This window comes from Balaenoptera musculus, chromosome 17 (assembly GCF_009873245.2).
Source record: "Balaenoptera musculus isolate JJ_BM4_2016_0621 chromosome 17, mBalMus1.pri.v3, whole genome shotgun sequence".
NCBI lineage: Eukaryota > Metazoa > Chordata > Mammalia > Artiodactyla > Balaenopteridae > Balaenoptera > Balaenoptera musculus.
The window spans coordinates 64148375-64153952 of NC_045801.1; the positions used below are offsets into that span (position 1 = coordinate 64148375).

At 48.1% G+C, this 5578-nt stretch overlaps 1 pseudogene; it reads left to right on the forward strand.

The window, feature by feature from the left end:
* The first annotated feature begins 3524 nt into the window (after window positions 1–3524).
* Window positions 3525–5197, forward strand: LOC118883592 (annotated as a pseudogene).
* The last annotated feature ends 381 nt before the right edge of the window (window positions 5198–5578 follow it).

Genomic DNA, 5578 nt, shown 5'->3' on the forward strand with positions numbered 1-5578 from the left:
GTATCACTCTGCACACTAGATTGCCCTGCTCCTGGATTTATATATAAACACTTCAGAGCTTTCAGTGGTAAAAGGCTAGATCTGTTTATCTCTGCATTGTGTACTTGGGAATTAAGAGAAAATTAAGGAAAAAACCTACTGTAACAGTAAAAGCCCCTAGTGTAATGTTTAGAATATAAAATTCCTTTCCTTAGAAAATGTGGCGAACTACGTTGCAGGAACTTTTAAAATAGCACATAGAACAGAACGTTCTTCCACAGATGAAAAATTAAGTGCACGCTGTCCTTCCCCATACCTGTCTATGGCTTGGTAATGTGTCAAGCAAGCCAACTGAAAGTGAAGGGGAGAACCTTCTCTAAGGCTCTCCATGCCTGGATTTTATCAGAGATTCACTCTTTGTCCCTCAAGAAGAATTTGCCTTGATTCAGAAGTGGGCTCATCCAACGCCTGCCCTGCACCGCACCTCTGTGCCGAGCCTTTGTTCTGGAAGCTATAGACCTCCTCATTAGAGAATGCCTGGGGCGCTGTCCTTCAGAGGCAAAAGCTAGAAGTGATGCCAAAGAGATCCTGAGATTGGCTCAGGGCTGAGCAGACAGCAAGTGACCAGGGCAGCACAAGCACCCTGGGCTTCTGATTCTAGGTCAATGTTGTGTCTGTTCCTCCTGAAAATGCTTGTGGTCCCAGACGTCTGTACAGCTGGGCTCACAGACCCTCATCAGTCTGCCGGGTTCTCTCCAGTCAACTGAAACCTATTTGCATGTGGAAACCAAGCCTAAGGATAGTTGACCTAAAGGAAAGAATGAAAGACACGCCACATGTACTCATTTTTCTGGAAGCCTCAGAGAGCTGGCCCAAGTTCTCCCAAATGTACCCTTCAAAGCAGCTGAATCTCATTTTAGCATATAGTATTTGAATACCTTGTACAAAGAAAATATGTTGCTTGTTATAGAAGCACAAACAGCACTAAGACCAACTAAAGTATATTTTTAAAAAACCCTAAAGTCGTCCTATGTTTGCATTTAGCTTTTCCATTGACTATCAGTGTAACTTCAGGCTGTTGTTTCACCTTTATGTGATTCAGTTACTTCTTCTGTGAGAGGGATAAAAATAGCCCCTTCCTTACTGGAATGCTGAGTCCCACCCTTTGGGGTTCCAGCAGTTGGGGATGTGGCCCAGGAACTTGCATTTTTGGAAAAGCTCCTTACGTGACTCTGATGAACAGCTAGACATAGGAACCACTGGTTGCAATAATTCCAAGAAAACAAAAATACCGTCTCAGGAAAATAAAAGACATTTATTTATTTATTTTTTGGCCGCACTGTGAGGCATGTGGGATTATTAGTTCCCCGACCAGGGATCGAACCCGTGCCCCCCTGCAGTGGAAGCACGGAGTCTTAACCACTGGACTGCCAGGGAAGTCCAAAAGACATTTATATTTGATGTTAACCTAAACCAGGCATTAACCTGGGAGAATGCTATTCTAGTTCACGAAATATTTAAATTCAGCATGTATAATTTTATAGACAGATTAAGAGGGGAAAGAAAAGCAGCTAGCTCTTTGGTTGCTGGCAGGATTTTCTCAGCTAATCTGTATAAAGTACTTAGAACAGTGCTGGGTATATAGTAAATGCTCAAAAGATGTTAGCAATTATTTTCAGTATTGAGTAGAAATGTTATTGTTTAGTTTAGGAAAATTGTAAGTAATCTTTAAAGAGGTGAGTAACCAGCTCTCTAAGTGAGCAAAGTGTCTTTTAGAAATTACATATAAATATCCATGCACATTAAAACTTTATCTAACATGTTAACTTCTTACATTTTCCCACCAAGCAGTTTTGGATAGTTCTCTTCTTGCTCTCACTTCACGTTTTCCGTTTTAAAACTGATATTGATAATCTTTTTAGCCTTCTGAAAAACACATACCAAAAATTACCTGGAAAAGGCATAATGTTCTCATTCAAAGAAACTGGAGCTGGAATCATTCTTTAGTCCATCACTGGGACAAATGTTAAAGAGTATTTTGAAATGCATACCAACTAAACACATATCTCTAAAATAAAATTCCAGAAACTTTTCCTGCCTTGTATGTGTTTATAGTACAAGATGTATCTGAAACAGACGTGATGGTTTGAAGGTATAAGATGTTTGGGTTTGGTCGATTCATTTCCCCATCTGAGCTTCAGAAGTGTCCTCATCCTTCCTTCACAAGCCTCTTGCACCTTGCAGACATCAGCCCACTTGTTCCTTGTTCTTGGGACAGGGTGACACTTCTTAGCAGATACAAAATGACTAAGTAACTTTTAGTAACGTCAATTGTGTGCTGGGTCATTAATGCAAGACCACTTTGTGACCCTGTTCAATTCTTTTAACCCTTTCTTCTCTCCAAGGTGTCCCTTAGCTGGAGCACCAGCCACTATTAAAACATGATCATAAATCATGGTTATTTGTCCACTGGCCCTTCTTACGATACCCCCCCAAAAAAAAAGAAAAGAAAAGAAAAAAAAGAAGCTCAGGCCTCACTTAGACAGCGTCTCTGCTCTTGATGAATCTTTATGGAACCTTATCTTATATTTTTAACAGCAAAGCTCAGGCTCTGTTTTACTGAAGCTGTTTATATATCTAATCAGAGTGGATCAGGAAATGTGGTTGACAGCATAGGGCTGCCTGAGAAACCTATTTGCTGGCCAGCATTAAGGCCACTTTTCATCTTGAAGGCGTGATCAATGGAGTGTGTCTGAGGCTCTGTTTAGATTAGGGGAAATAACGCACTGGTGGCCACATGCATCCCAAGCAAATCATCTTCCCTCACGCGGGCTGCAGTGAAAAGCTTTCCAAGAAAGCGATGGCAGGATTAAACACAACCAGCCCCACACGCACCCCTCCTGTGGTGGTTGGCTGCAGGCTGGGAGGATCCCGGGCTCCAGCCTGACTGGGGGGATGGCGCTGCCAGAGGCAGCAGCTCGCACTCTGCCCTACCGCTACCTAGCTGGGTGTCCCACGGCCAGCGATTGGATCTGTCTGAGGCTTTGCTTCATCACCTTCGAAATGGAGATGTATGAGTCAGGGTTCTCCAGACAACTCTCTCGCTCTATCTAGATCTACAAATATATCATACACATATATATGTATGTAGATACATACATACATACATGTGTATATACCCCTGACTGGGGCGAGGGAGGAGGTACAGACGAGCCGAGGCACAGAACGACGCCTCGTCTTCAGCCTTCCTTCGCCTTGAGTCCTGGGTCAAGGTAAAACTGGAAGACAGCGGTGTTCTCCAGAGGACTGCCCACTGGCTCCAGCGGGAAACTGAGTCAGGGGCAAATGCTTCTGACCCTGGGGCTACAGACGGGAAATGGAACTGAAGAAGAGAGGAAAAAAAACTACAATCCCCAAAAGACCATAAAGGCGTCCACCTTACGCATGCGTGGACCCCGCCCCAATTCAGGGGCTGCCCAGCAGCTCTTTTCGCGCATGCGCTCTCCGATCAGTCCGCTTCCAACCCCTTGTGTTCCCCGGCCGGAGTTGGTACCCCGACCTCCTGCGACCTTCATCTCGGGTTGCGATGTTGCCCTTCTCTTTGCTCTGGGCGACTCGGCCTCTGCAGAGATCTGGTCAGCTGGTCAGGATGGCCATACGGTGCCTGCACAGCGTAGGCGGCCCAGATCCAGACTGGAGAAGCCACCAAGGGCTGGTCAGGCCAGGAGAGTCTATCAGTGACCCTGAGATGTGGGAGCTGCTACGGAGAGAGGACAGGCAGTGTCGTGGCCTGGAAGCTCACTGATCCAGAGAACTTCTGCAGCCGAGCTGCGCTGGAGGCCCTGCGGTCCCGTCTGAACAACAAGTACTCGGAGGGTTATCCGGGCAAGAGGTACTATGGAGGAGCAGAGGCAGTGGATGAAATCGAGCTGCTGTGTCAGCGCCGGGCCTTGGAGGCCTTTGACCTGGATCCTGCTCAGTGGGGAGTCAATGTCCAGCCCTACTCGGGGTCCCCAGCCAACCTGGCTGCCTACACAGCCCTGCTGCAGCCTCATGGCCGAATCATGGGGCTGACCCGCCCGGTGGGGGCCGTCTCACCCACGGCTACATGTCTGATGTCAAGCGGGTCTCAGCCACATCCAGCTTCTTCAAGTCTGTGCCCTGTAAGCTGAATCCCCAAACCGGCCTCACTGACTATGACCAGCTGGCACTCACTGCTGGCCTCTTCCGACCTCGACCCATCATAGCTGGTACCGGCGCCCATGCTCGCCTCATCGACTACGCCCGCACGAGAGAGGTGTGTGACGAGGTCAAGGCACGCCTGCTGGCGGACATGGCCCACATCAGTGGCCTGGGGGCTGCCAAGGTGATCCCCTCACCTTTCAAGCATGTGGATGTTGTCACCACTACCACTCACAAGACCCTTCGAGGGGCCAAGGCAGGACTCCTCTTCTACCGGAAGGGGGTGCGGGCTGTGGATCCCAAGACTGGCCGGGATATCCTTACACGTTTGAGGACCGAATCAACTTTGCTGTGTTCCCATCCCTGCAGGGGGTGCCCCCAGAACCATGCCATTGCTGCAGTGTCTGTGGCCCTAAAGCAAGCCTGCACCCATTCCGGGAGTGCTCGCTGCAGGTTCTGAAGAACGCTTGGGCCATGGCTGATGCCCTGCTTGCGCGAGGCTACTCGCTGGTGTCTGGTGGCACTGACAACTGCCTAGTGCTGGTAGCCCTGCGGCCCAAGGGCGTGGATGGAGCTCGAGCTGAATGGGTGTTGGAACTCGTATATCCGTCACGGCCAACAAGAGCACCTGTCCTGGAGATCGAAGTGCCATCACACCTGGGGGCCTGCGGCTGGGGACCCCAGCTTTGACTTCTCGTTAGTTCCGTGAGGAGGACTTCTGGAAAGTTGTGGGCTTTACAGATGAAGGCGTCAACATCGGCTTGGAGGTGAAGAGCAAGACCGCCAGACTCCAGGATTTCAAATCCTTCCTGCTCAAAGGCCCAGAAACAAGTCATTGGCTGGCTGACCTCAGGCAACGGGTGGAGCAGTTTGGCGGGGCCTGCCCCATGCCTGGTTTTGATGAGCACTGAAGGCACCTAAGAAATGAAGCCCACAGACTGACGTTTATTCCTCTTCCCCCTACCTGGACAAGTTAGGGGTGGGCGTAACTGCCTATCCTCCAATTTTTTGCTGGAGGAGGGGAAGGCCGCCCACTTAGGGGCAAAGGCAGGTGTAGTTCCCCTTCCCAGAATTTGTAGCTGAGAAGGTTGCTTCTTGACACAAGACTTAGAAGGAAGAGGCTTGGGGCTTTCTGCCCTAATCTCTCTCATTGTCTCAGTGTTATAGACTCCCTGCCCTCTCTTGGGGAGGGGGAGAGTTCCCCTTGTGAGCCAGAGGAAGGAGTGGGTAGGCACCCTTCTTTCATTTTTATCTAATAAAATGCTAACCTGCAAAAAAAACTAAAAAACAAAAAAATGTATATACATATATACATACATATATATGTATATATTTGTAGATCTAGATACATACATACATATATACACACATACATATAATGTAAAGATATACATACACATATAATATCTACCCACTT